Below are 14,062 nucleotides of genomic sequence, written 5' to 3'. Positions count from 1 at the left end.
AGGAGCAGACAGACCAGCCCTCACATAAGCATGTGCAATCACCATTCTAATCCATCTGGCCAGGGTCTGCTTGTAAGCAGGCCAGGCACGGTTGTGAAATCCAAACAAAACAAAGAGAGAATCAGATTTTCGAATAGAAGCAGTTCTCTTCACTTAGATACGGAGAGCCCGTACCACATCCAAAGACTGCTCTTTGGGAGACAAATCAGGAGAGACAAAGGCCGGAACCACAATCTCCTGATTAAGGTGGAACGAAGAAACCACCTTAGGTAAATATCCGGGACGAGTCCTGAGAACCGCCCGGTCACGGTGAAAAATCAGATATTGGGAACTACAAGACAGGGCACCCAGATCCGACACTCTTCTAGCAGAGGCAATAGCCAGCAAGAACACCACCTTAAGGGAAAGCCACTTAAGGTCAGCTGAACCAAGGGGTTCAAATGGAGGCTCCTGCAGCGCCTCCAAAACCACCGACAAGTCCCAAGGAGTCACAGGCGGGACATAGGGAGGTTGGATACGCAACACAGCCTGAGTGAAAGTATGAACATCAGGTAAAGTCAGGTTCCAAACGACAGCAAATGGTGAAAAAAATGACTATTTTTATTCCAAAAAGAATTGTCCCACAACAATGCGGGAATAAGACAATAAAATATAAAACAACAATAAAACAAAATACAAGGGGTACCCTATATTAGGAAAAGCAGGGCCATTTCCAATGGTACCGGTAGGATGGACTAGGTAAAATGTTCCCAACTATAAGGGGTTCAGAAACTAAAAAATTACCCACAAGATGTTGCCAACCACCATGGAAGAATGTAGCCCAGGGCCCTCCTGTAAAATACCAACGCGTTTCGGATAAAAATCAGGGTATACCCTGAGGAAGGATTTTTATCCGAAACGCGTTGGTATTTTACCGATCGAATATTGATCGAGAGGAGAGATTCCTCCTTAGTCCACCGACCCTGAAGGGAGTGCTGCTTCAGCACCGCTCCCCAACCTCTTAGACTGGCATCTGTCATCAACAGGACCCAGTTGGATATCCAGAAGGGACGTCCCCTGCACAAATGTTGGTCCCAGAGCCACCAAAGCAGCGACAGACGGACCTCCGGAGTCAATAAGATCATTTGAAATCTGATCCGGTGAGGCAGGCCGTCCCACTTGGCTAGAATCAGCCACTGGAGGGGGCGAGAGTGAAATTGAGCATACTCCACCATGTTGAATGCTGATACCAAGAGGCTCAGCACTTGCATTGCCAAATGTATCGACACTTGCGGACAAGAAAGGAAGCAATGAATCCTGTCCTGAAGCTTCAGGACTTTCTCCTGAGACAAGAACAACCTCTGGTTGTAAGTGTCCAACAGCGCTCCCAGGTGCACCATGCTCTGAGAAGGGACCAGGGAGGATTTCTTCCAGTTGATGAGCCACCCGTGGGCTTGTAGAAACCAGACCGTCATATCCATATGACGTAGGAGAAGATCTGGGGAATTTGCCAGGATTAACAAGTCGTCCAGATACGGCAGTATCCTGACCCCTTGACGGCGGAGTACCACCGTCATCACCGCCATAACTTTGGTGAAGACTCGCAGAGCCGTTGTTAAACCAAAAGGTAATGCCCGAAACTGGTAATGGATGTTGCCAATAGCAAACCTCAGGTATTGTTGATGTGACACTGCTAATATGCAGGTAAGCATCCTGTATGTCCAGGGAGACCATGTAGTCCCCAGGTTCCAAAGGCCAGAACTATAGAGCGAAGAGTTTCCATACGGAACTTGGAAATCTTCACAAACCTGTTCAATGCCTTGAGGTTGAGAATGGGCCGGGAGGACCCATTCGGTTTCGGGACTAGAAACAGCGGAAAATAGTACCCCCGGCCCCTCTAAGCAAGAGGCACTTGTACTACGACTCCTGTATCCAGGAGGGTCTGTACCACCGAGTGTAGAGTTTTTGCCTTTGTCTGGTCCAAAGGGACGTCTGTCTGGCAAAATTGATGAAGGGGTCGGTTTTTGAAGGTTATGGCGTAACCTCGAGTGACGACTTCCTGTACCCAGGCATCTGAAGTGGACTTCAACCATTCCTGGGTATACCCTAGAAGCCGGCCCCCCACCCTGGGATCCCCCAGGGGGAGGCCCGCCCCGTCATTCGGCAGGCTTATCGGTCTTGGCAGCTGGCTGACGGGCAGCCCAGGCTCTTTTGGGCTTCGGCTTACCAGGTTTGGAAGTGCGGGCCTGTTTATGGTACGCCTGACCTTTTGCTTTACCAGAAGGACGAAAGGGGCGAAAGGACGTACCTTTAGCCTTTGACACAGAAGGAGCGGTATTAGGCAGACAGGCAGTTTTGGCAGTAGCCAAGTCAGCCACTATCTTATTTAAGTTCTCCCCAAACAGAATATCTCCCTTGAAAGGGATTACCTCCAGGGTTTTTCTAAAGTCCAGGTCCACAGACCAGGATCTCAGCCACAATATCCGGCGAGCCAGGACTGACGTAGTAGAGGCCTTGGCTGCTAGGATACCGGCATCAGAAGCCGCCTCTTTAATATATCGAGAAGCTGTGACAATATACGACAAGCATTGTCTAACATGATCGGAGGAGATTTCAGCTTCTAACTCCAAGGCCCATGCTTCAATAGCCTCTGCAGCCCATGTAGCTGCAAAAGTGGGCCTTTGTGCAGAACCCGTGAGGGTGTAAATCGCTTTCAGACAACCCTCCACACGTTTATCCGTAGGCTCTTTTAGAGACGTGATGGTAGTGACAGGTAGAGCTGAGGAAACCACCATCCTAGCCACATGTGAGTCCACTGCAGGAGGCGTTTCCCAATTCTTAGACAGCTCTGGCACGAGGGGATAGCGAGCCAGCATCTTCTTTTGAGGCACAAACTTCGTACCCGGGTTTTCCCAGGGTTCCTGACGTATATCCACTAGGTGATCAGAGTGAGGTAAAACTTGTTTAACCACCTTCTGACGCTTGAACCTATCTGGTTTCTTAGGAGGGACGGATGGCTCGGGATCATCCGTAATCTGCAGAATTAACTTAATAGCCTCCAAAAGATCAGGAACATCCACATGTGAACTACCCTCCCCATCAGCCGTATCCGAGTCAGAACCTGTGGGGTCAGTATATGTGCCGTCTTCATCAGACGAGGTGTCAGTGACGGCAGTGGATTGAGAGGAGACAAGCGCTCGCTTAGAGGTCCTCTTGGACTTAGGCGAGCGTTGGCCAGACTTTTTAGTAGTCAAGGACTGGTTCAACTTCTTTAATTGAGCAGATAAATCGTCCGCCCACGGCGGGTTAGCTGCAGGGACCACATACAGTTGTACCGGCATTGGGGGTCCCATAGGGGGTGTTAGTTTATGAACTAGCGTATGCAGAAGCATGGAAAAAGCGGCCCACGTTGGGTCAGTATGTGCCTCCGCTGCCACAGTCCCACTGGGGGGCAAGGAGCCCCCAGAACCAGAGCCCACAGCTGCTATATTCTCCTCATATTTGTCTGTGGCTTCAGCAACACCAGCAGTGTGTTCCGCCCCAGAACCATTACCCTCAGAAGCAGACATGATATAACTTGCAGTATGAGGTAACACAGTACAATTATCAGCAGCACTATACCTCTAAACCCAAACCCCTGTGCAGTGTAGTCAGCACTAGCAGAGATAAAGGAGAGATATGGTGACTAAATCACAGAGAAAAATACGTAATACAGTATATCTTTGTGAAAATCCTATATTAGATAACACCTGACGCACCAAGCCCCCTCAGGTTATGGAATATAGGGATAGCAAGATGAGTGAAAGACACAAAATGGACACCACTCAGCTATCAAATGCACACATAAATAGTCACAGTTTGTACAATGCAGAGGTTATTACTGACAATAATACTGCACTGGACTTGCTTACACAGCTATATAACAATAGATATAACAGTACACAGTAAGAACTGGATGTATATCACAGGGTAATTGTACTATAAAACCCTGACTAATTGCACTCTTTCTTAACTATCACTGTCTAAAAAAGAAGGTAGAATACTTAAGTGTCATGTAAAGGCACAGCGCTGACAACCAGGCGGCTTTACATAGGAGGATTTGCCCAAGCAGTCCCAGGAACAGTGAGCTGAGGGATAATAGCACCGCAGACACTGACTGGGAGTGAGGAAAAGACAGCTATGCAGCTCCAGGGCGGGAACACTTGTTAGAAATGGCGCCCTGGGGCTGGGGGAGGGGCTTCAGGTCTAAGCATTATCCCCTCTGCTGGCAAAACCACCGGGTACTGTGGGCGATATAAGAATTGGTTTAGAGATGTAACTCTACCTTACCCCTAGATAAGGGTCACTAGTATAATTGTGTGCCTCCACCCAAGCTAATTTCTGTGTTGGCTTGCCTGGGAAAGCCAGATGCAAAATATGTGTACCATTTGTTAAATATACATTTAATATATCAATCCCCTTAATATATTGAATACCTGTTTTTCTTCTCTTTTCAGGGTCCCAGAGTCCAACGATACCAACAAAACACTTATATGGTAAGTATTTTGGTTAGTTTTAATACATTCTTTACTTAACTTCTACTCAATACTTGTGTCTAACCCCCTATTACAATATTCCTCTATTTAAGCAATGTCTTTTCCTATACATTCAATATTTTTGCATGCATTACAAAAAAAACACTTGAATATACTATAATGAGTGACCCGGGTACTCTCATCTAATAAATAGTTTGCGCAGTTGGGGCCCGTTTAGTACATAAGAAAATGTTGTCCTTAGAAAGTGATGGATATTTTCCAGTTATTGACCTAAAATTAGTCAATTTCCTTTTCTGGGAATAATATATGTTCCTTCTCCTTTCCCTATCTTCTTATCCTTCAATCTGCAGTACTTGACAAATAATCAAACGTATTATTTGATCTCCATTTGGCATATATATTTAGTTAGAAAGATTTCTAGGGTTCTTATTCAGCCTCTCTCTCTCTCTCTCTCTCTCTCTCTCTCTCTCTGTTTGGTTACTTTTGTTTCTTTCCTTTATATTGTTCACATAGTTTGTATCAATAATGTAACCTTTATAGTCTTCTAGTAATGACACTGCAACTCCTGCCAGAAATAGTCTCTCATAAGTATTATAAAGGCTTGTCCAGTTGAATAGTTGAATCCTTGCCTAAATAATGCTCCAATTCCAATATATTAATGGATTTGTAACATATAACTTGAATGACTTAAATATTCACTCCTCCTCCTCAGGAGTATATTCTATTTCATTACCTTGGTGTACATATATATATATATATACTATTATAATCTCCATCTTATTAAATGACAGGAGGTTCCACTCTACTTACAGACAGTTATGTCCAGCATTTCCTTTGTTCTTATAACTACTGTAGTGCCGGCTATAAATAATAATTACACTTCCAGGTTATTAGTGTAATTAAGCAGGGGCTCATTAATGCATATCTATAAGTTCTTGAGTCCCCAAATGATTTTAATCGCTATTTATATACTTCAGGAACTCCAAATAGCAAGGAAGTCACAAGCCTTTATAGTCTCCCACTGTTAGAAGTAATAAAGTCTATTGCCAGTCATATGAACTTTAACATCCTTATTAATATACCCTTTACTGTATGTATATTTTCAGTTCTCAGTCCTTTAGAGGGTTAACTTTAGTGTGCAATAAGGATTTCCTTTGAAAAATACAGTCTAAACATACAGTATGCGTGCAGCTAAATGTCTCTCATCTCTGTGGGGCAGCCTCAAACACTTAATATGTGCAGGTGTTAATAGTTCACTTACACCTCCACGATCATTGGCGTATCAGCGGTGCTGTCACTTTCTTCCCCGACTCTCTTATTGGCTCTGCTTGCAAGCGTCACCTCCCTTTGTCTGGAGTCTCAGCAATGGAGTGGCCCCCTTTCTGAATTTCAGGTGTGCAGGGTACCCCCTCCTTTCCTCCTTTCTAGTCGCACTGCTGCCAGGGGTGAGAGATGCCGGAGCTCCCTCTATATTACTGCCGCCTTCTGCCTCCTGCTACCCGCAGTTATGTTTACAGCTGTCTACGGGAGCAAGGGCGCTACGGCATGGCACTCTGGAGCGGAACAGCAGCCTAGGGATCCGAGGACAGGCAGGCAACATTAGCGCTTCTCCTGCCTCCTGCCTCACTATCCCAGCCGCTCCGTCTCCCAGCACCCAAAAACTACCTTGACTGGCTGCGCTACCCCAAGAGCTCTCCGGCTGCTGCTGTAATGTTCACAGCGTTACAGCTCTTAGCAGCGCCGGAGAGAACCAGGTGCCAGCACTGCAAGATGGATCAGCATACTACCGTCGGGCGGCTGAGAGCGTCTTTTATACGCTCTCTTACCGGCCGCGCGGGTCCCCCTTTGCACACGGCTCCACTAAGTTACCGACCGCGCGGGTCCCCCTTTGCACACGGCTCCCCTTTCTATACCGGCGCGCGGTCTCCCTTCTACACACGGCTCCACTAGGTTACCGGCGCGCGGTCCCTCTTTGCGCACGGCCTCCCTACATTACCAGCACGCGGCTATTTTCCTCTCACAGCTGTTTCCCCGAGGGGGTGAGGGCTCAGCCTGCCATATATGCAATACAGGGGAAAGGATGCAGCAATTGCCCCCACCCTCCTGACCCCTCTATTTCTGTACCACAACAAATATACATATATTATCTTCATTACAATTCATATATATACATAAATATAAAAAAATGCGTAATTAATATTTACAAAAGAAATAAAACATATTCATGTTACACTTCTTCCCCTGGTGATCCATTAAATAAATATTTCACTGGATCACCATCCTAACTTCACCTGATAAAATTCATCTCCATTATATGACCATACATTAACCATATTAGGGTGCACTACCCTTGGCACAATGCTAGGTACTCCTAGTTCATCATAAGTAAGTATGCATGGGGGTTGACATATCCTCCTGGGTCTTTCTATAGCCTGTTCCCCCATGCTCTCATTGTCAGTATATTCCATAAAACTATCATCTAATCCTTCTGGTACATTTTCCTCCAACTCACTCATATTATTGCTGTTTCCTGAATAAAACTGGTCAATATTACCCTCTGAGTGTTTATCAAAAAGGAATCCAATGGGACCATCAGTATTCCCCTCTTGAACGAACTCCCGTAAGTCAACACCCCCATCCTTAAAGTAGCATCCTTGCCCTGTAACTTCATCCTCTAAATTTTCCATATCGTCAACCTCAATAATTTGCTCAGATCCGTCCTCCATGACCCCTATATCAGAACTTGACTCAAAGTCATTCCTATAATTATCTAAATGAACTTCTCGTCCTATTGGAAGTAAGTGTTGTCTATGGAAAGTTAATACAATCTCATCCCCATTTTCTGGCCTAATTTTATATACAGGTAGTCCAGGAAACTTTTCTATTATTATGAAGGGATCTTCTCTCCATCTATTACTTATTTTAAATTTTCTAGGGGTCCCAAGTTGTCTTAATAATACTCTATCCCCAGGAGCCAAGACTTGATCCCGTACTTTCCTGTCATAATGACTTTTATTTTTCATTTCTAATTTTGTAGTAGTTTTATTGGCTAAGTCATATGCTTCTTTTAAATCTTTTCTTAGTTTCTTAATATATTTAAGATGAGAAATAACAGGCTTACCACTAGTAGAGATCCCCATACATACGTCTATGGGAAGTCTAGCCTCTCGGCCAAACATCAAAGCATATGGGGAATACCCTGTGGCCTCATTCCGAGTGCAATTATAAGCATGTATTAAACGATCAATATGCCTTTTCCAATGGTTCTTATCAAATGGGTTTAGAGTCCCTAACATATTCAACAAGGTTCTGTTGAACCTTTCTGGCTGAGGGTTTCCCTGAGGATGATAAGGGGTGGTTCGTGATTTAGTTATCCCACAAATCGTACAAAGTTCCTTAATCAACTTACTCTCAAACTCTCTCCCTTGGTCAGAATGTAATCGGTTAGGCAGACCGTAATGAACAAAATATTTGTCCCATAGAGTATTGGCTACAGTATGGGCTTTCTGATTTGGTGTAACGTATGCTTGGCCGTATCTTGTAAAATGATCTGTAATTATTAATATGTGACATTTCTTTCCGGGTTCTACTTCTAATGTTAAAAAATCCATACAAACTAGGTCCATAGGACCATTACTCCTAAAATTTACTAGTGGGGCAAATTGGCTACTTACAGTCTTCCGTACTATACAATTCCCATAATTTTGGCAATATGCTTCTACGTCTTTCCTCATTCCAGGCCAGTAAAACCTATCATATATTAGATTTAAGGTCTTATCATTTCCTAAATGGCCATGGTCATTATGCAATGCCTTCATTACCATAGATCGATATATCTTTGGTAATACTATTTGGTATTTGTTTTTTTCTCCTCTCCTCCCAATTACCCGATATAACAATCCATTAATCATCAATAAATGTTTCCTTTGTCTCTCTAATAATTTTACTTCCTCAGAAGCATTAGATGTTAAAGAGTCCCATTTTTTATTACTTTTATTATTATTTTTTATTTCAGATATGATAAATCCAATGTCGGGATCTTTCCTCTGATCTCCCTGTATCTGGGTTTTCCTAAATTTTGGCAACCCTTCTAATTCTAAATGACTCAACCAACAGTATGATAAAGGCAGAACTTTTTCAGTGGCACCCAATGAACTTAATGATTCTCCTGGGGTTATTTCCTTAATCTGAATATGATGGCACATCCCCTTCACTTCACAAGCAGGTACTTCAATCCATTCATCAACAGTAACACAATTACTTTGATTAGGTATTCGGGATAATGAGTCAGCATCAATATTATTAATTCCTGGCCTATATTTCAAAGAAGAATTATATAGAGCCAAAGCTGCAAGCCATCTGTGTCCTGTTGCATCTAATTTTGCAGTAGTAAGGATGTATGTTAAAGGGTTGTTATCTGTGTGAATCTCAAATGTTACTCCATATAAATATTCATGAAATTTTTCAACCACACACCATTTTAAAGCTAAAAACTCCAATTTGTGTGTGGGGTAATTTCTCTCACTAGCAGATAACCCCCTACTAGTGAAAGACACAGGCTTCAACTCTTCTTGATGTTTTTGATACAATACTCCCCCAATACCTTCTTGTGAAGCATCTATATGAAGTACATATGGAAGTGAAAGGTTTGCATAAGCTAAGACTGGAGCCCCAGTTAATTTCAATTTCAAGTTCTGGAATGCCATTTCGCATTCCTCAGTCCACCGCTCTCCAAAAGGTGCATTAGGTTTAAACCAACACTTAAGGGTCATATTGGTCTCTTTCTTCCTATTAGTAGGTGGATATCCTTTAGTCAAATCAGTAAGGGGTTTTGAGATTTTTGAATAATTGGGAATAAATCTGCGGTAATATCCACAAAACCCTAAAAAAGATATGAGTTCTTTTAGTTTATTTGGCCTAGGCCAATTTACCACAGCCTCAACTTTTGCAGGGTCGGTAGATATTCCTTCTCTGTCTACAATGTGTCCCAAATATTTCACTGAGGATCTGCATAGCTGACATTTGTCAATAGACAACTTCAATCCTCCTTCAATTAATCTATCCAACACTTTAATAAGACGGGTATTGTGTTCTTGAAGGGAACTCCCTAAAACAATAATGTCATTGTCCATTGTCCTCTGGAATGTAGCTGGAGCTCCCTTAATTCCCTGGGACATTTTTAGGAATTCAAAAAAACCTAATGGGCAAATAAATGCAGTTTTGTCTCTATCTTCTGGGCGCATGGGAATCTGGTAGAATCCATTCCGTAGGTCTAATACCGAAAACCATACACTTCCTTGCAAGCAGTCTAATGCTTCATCAATCTTAGGGACTGTGTACTGGTCTGGGACAGTTCTTGCATTAAGGGTCCTATAATCTACGCACATACGAATTTTGCCATTTTTTTTTTTTTTAGCAATTACGATTGGAGAAGCATATGGACTACGAGATTCTATAATAATTTGATTCTCTAACAACCCCTTTAAGTGTAACCGAACATCTTCAAAATCCGCAGGAGCTATCCTGCGAGATCTTTCACGAAAAGGACTTGTATCCATTAGTTCTATACTATGTTCTACTCCTTTTGCCTCTCCTAAATCCCATTCATCAGATGAAAAAGCCTTTCTCCTAATACTCATTTCCCTTATCAAAGAATCTTTGTCCTCTTCTGAAATATCGCTATTTTGGAAACAAACTTCAAATTCACCCTTCTCCACCTCAATTCTATCTCTAGGTTGAATTATCCATGTACGTCCTGCTTCAGTAATCTTTTCCTCCTTATATCTATCCTGACACCATTCTGATAATTCATTGTACAATTGGGTATTTGTACCTATAATTACTGGAAGTTCATTCCTACCTCCTTGAATCTCTGGACAAATCAAAGCGATAAAAGGAACCTGCAATGGTTGTTCAGGGATTTCTCTATCAAATTCGAGAGTAACTTGTACATATCCTCGGTAAGGATATTTACTTACACTTAAACCCCAGATTATTAATCCATTAAGGGGTTGTATTTGCACATCAGAAATGTGTTCATTATACCAGGATTCAAAAATAATTGACACCTGGGAACCACTGTCTAGTAATACTTTACATTTGTTCCCATTAATGGATGCAGAGACTATTGGCGTAGTACCCATCAGACCTTCTGGAATTTTACCATTCCACCAAGAATTCCCCATAGCGCAGTAGCTGACTTCTAGGGGGACTGTGAGGGGTTCACAGTCCTCCCCCTCCCGGTTCCCTGCCCAGAAAGATTATGGCTGTTCATTACAGTGTTATTATTATCGCTAACTCTTTGCGATAAATTTCCAGTAGCAACAGTGCATTCATATGCTCTATGTCCTAACCTATCACAGTTAAAACATCCTCGGCCTCTATTATTATAATTACTTCTCCTTCCCCTCATAGATATATATATTGTTTGTCCTTGACAAGGAAATACCAGAATTACTGTTGGTATGTAAACCCATAAACTGTTCTAATTTTTTATTTTGTTCTTCTATTATTTTAAGTATTTTTTCTTCAAATGGATTCACTTCTACCACTGGTTGTATCACTTTTACCTTTTTTTATAGTTTTTTCTCTCATCTCAATTAATGCTTCCTCCTGCTTCACTTCTTTTAACAAATCATTAAAAGTGGGAGGGGTCTCTCTTATCGCTGAGCATCTTAACATTTGAGCCACAAAATCAGTGGTCAATGCTCCTCTAAGGAGCTGCTTCATCCTACTTCCATCCACCTCCTCTCTAGTAATACCCCCTTTATCCACTATTTTATACAGGAGTTTATCAATTCTAATCAAATAAGCACTAAGTTTCTCCCCAGGTTCTTGAAATGTGTGATGGAATCTTGATGTCAAATCTCCCACATCCTCTAAAGTGCCATATGCATAATCCAAAGATTCTAAATATGTTTCAAGTGTGGCTTGTGGGTTGCTTCTTCTAGCTGCCTGAATAATACCCATGGCTGGTCCCCTTAAGCTCTCTACTATCCTCTGCCTTTTTATTTGGTCGGGACATTGCCACTCTTCCGCTTGCTGAACAGCGGCTTCTTTCCATGCTTCATATGTTTCTTCCCCAAGTGGCACTGGCACTATTCCTGAAAATATTCTTAATCTCCTATAACTTCCCTCATAGTGCCATCGTTCCAACTGTGTGACCACTCTATCTACCATGGTCTCGAACTGCCCTCCATTTACATTGGCACCATCCCCCTGGGTATTGCTGCTCTCATTAACCCTTTCTGGATTTTCAGCAGAAGCTGAAATATGAGCACTAACTGCTTCCTCCTCACTGCTTTTAGGCCATATAATGCGCCACAATCTTCCACTCTCTCCCCCAGCTACTATCATAGTAGGTATTAACCTAGCATCTAACTCTTTTTCTGTCTCTATTAAAATAGCCACAACTCTCCCTAATTCCTCTCTCCATTTGTATATGATCCTGGGTCTGCTTACACCATACAATTTGTCTAAAGTCTCTAATACCACATCATCATGAATGTCAGAAAAATTTCCCCCTACTCCCAAACACTTCTTTAAACTTGTTCCTCTCTGTGTACACCAATTGTATAATTCTTCTCCTGAGATCCTCTCCATTTAATGTCCTGAATGTTCGTCTCAGCAGTGCCTCCAAAATGTAACCCTACCTTACCCCTAGATGAGGGTCACTAGTATAATTGTGTGCCTCCACCCAAGCTAATTTCTATGTTGCCTTGCCTGGGAAAGCCAGATGCAAAATATGTGTACCATTTGTTAAATATACATTTAATATATCAATCCCCTTAATATATTGAATACCTGTTTTTCTTCTCTTTTCAGGGTCCCAGAGTCCAACGATACCAACAAAACACTTATATGGTAAGTATATAGGTTAGTTTTAATACATTCTTTACTTAACTTCTACTCAATACTTGTGTCTAACCCCCTATTACAATATTCCTCTATTTAAGCAATGTCTTTTCCTATACATTCAATATTTTTGCATGCATTACAAAAAAAACACTTGAATATACTATAATGAGTGACCCGGGTACTCTCATCTAATAAATAGTTTGCGCAGTTGGGGCCCGTTTAGTACATAAGAAAATGTTGTCCTTAGAAAGTGATGGATATTGTCCAGTTATTGACCTAAAATTAGTCAATTTCCTTTTCTGGGAATAATATATGTTCCTTCTCCTTTCCCTATCTTCTTATCCTTCAATCTGCAGTACTTGACAAATAATCAAACGTATTATTTGATCTCCATTTGGCATATATATTTAGTTAGAAAGATTTCTAGGGTTCTTATTCAGCCTCTCTCTCTCTCTCTCTCTCTCTCTGTTTGTTTGGTTACTTTTGTTTCTTTCCTTTATATTGTTCACATAGTTTGTATCAATAATGTAACCTTTATAGTCTTCTAGTAATGACACTGCAACTCCTGCCAGAAATAGTCTCTCATAAGTATTATAAAGGCTTGTCCAGTTGAATAGTTGAATCCTTGCCTAAATAATGCTCCAATTCCAATATATTAAAGGATTTGTTACATATAACTTGAATGACTTAAATTTTCACTCCTCCTGCTCAGGAGTATATTCTATTTCATTACCTTGGTGTATATATATATATATATACTATTATAATCTCCATCTTATTAAATGACAGGAGGTTCCACTCTACTGACAGACAGTTATGTCCAGCATTTCCTTTGTTCTTATAACTACTGTAGTGCCGGCTATAAATAATAATTACACTTCCAGGTTATTAGTGTAATTAAGCAGGGGCTCATTAATGCATATCTATAAGTTCTTGAGTCCCCAAATGATTTTAATCGCTATTTATATACTTCAGGAACTCCAAATAGCAAGGAAGTCACAAGCCTTTATAGTCTCCCACTGTTAGAAGTAATAAAGTCTATTGCCAGTCATATGAACTTTAACATCCTTATTAATTTACCCTTTACTGTATGTATATTTTCAGTTCTCAGTCCTTTAGAGGGTTAACTTTAGTGTGCAATAAGGATTTCCTTTGAATAATACAGTCTAAACATACAGTATGCGTGCAGCTAAATGTCTCTCATCTCAGTGGGGCAGCCTCAAACACTTAATATGTGCAGGTGTTAATAGTTCACTTACACCTCCACGATCATTGGCGTATCAGCGGTGCTGTCACTTTCTTCCCCGACTCTCTTATTGGCTCTGCTTGCAAGCGTCACCTCCCTTTGTCTGGAGTCTCAGCAATGGAGTGGCCCCCTTTCTGAATTTCAGGTGTGCAGGGTACCCCCTCCTTTCCTCCTTTCTAGTCGCACTGCTGCCAGGGGTGAGAGATGCCGGAGCTCCCTCTATATTACTGCCGCCTTCTGCCTCCTGCTACCCGCAGTTATGTTTACAGCTGTCTGCGGGAGCAAGGGCGCTACGGCATGGCACTCTGGAGCGGAACAGCAGCCTAGGGATCCGATGACAGGCAGGCAACCTTAGCGCTTCTCCTGCCTCGCTATCCCAGCCGCTCCGTCTCCCAGCACCCAAAAACTACCTTGACTGGCTGCGCTACCCCAAGAGCTCTCCGGC

This window comes from Pseudophryne corroboree, chromosome 9 (genome assembly GCF_028390025.1).
Source record: "Pseudophryne corroboree isolate aPseCor3 chromosome 9, aPseCor3.hap2, whole genome shotgun sequence".
In the NCBI taxonomy this organism is placed as follows: domain Eukaryota; kingdom Metazoa; phylum Chordata; class Amphibia; order Anura; family Myobatrachidae; genus Pseudophryne; species Pseudophryne corroboree.
The sequence above is the reverse complement of the archived record's forward strand: the minus strand, read 5'-3'. Positions refer to the sequence as shown.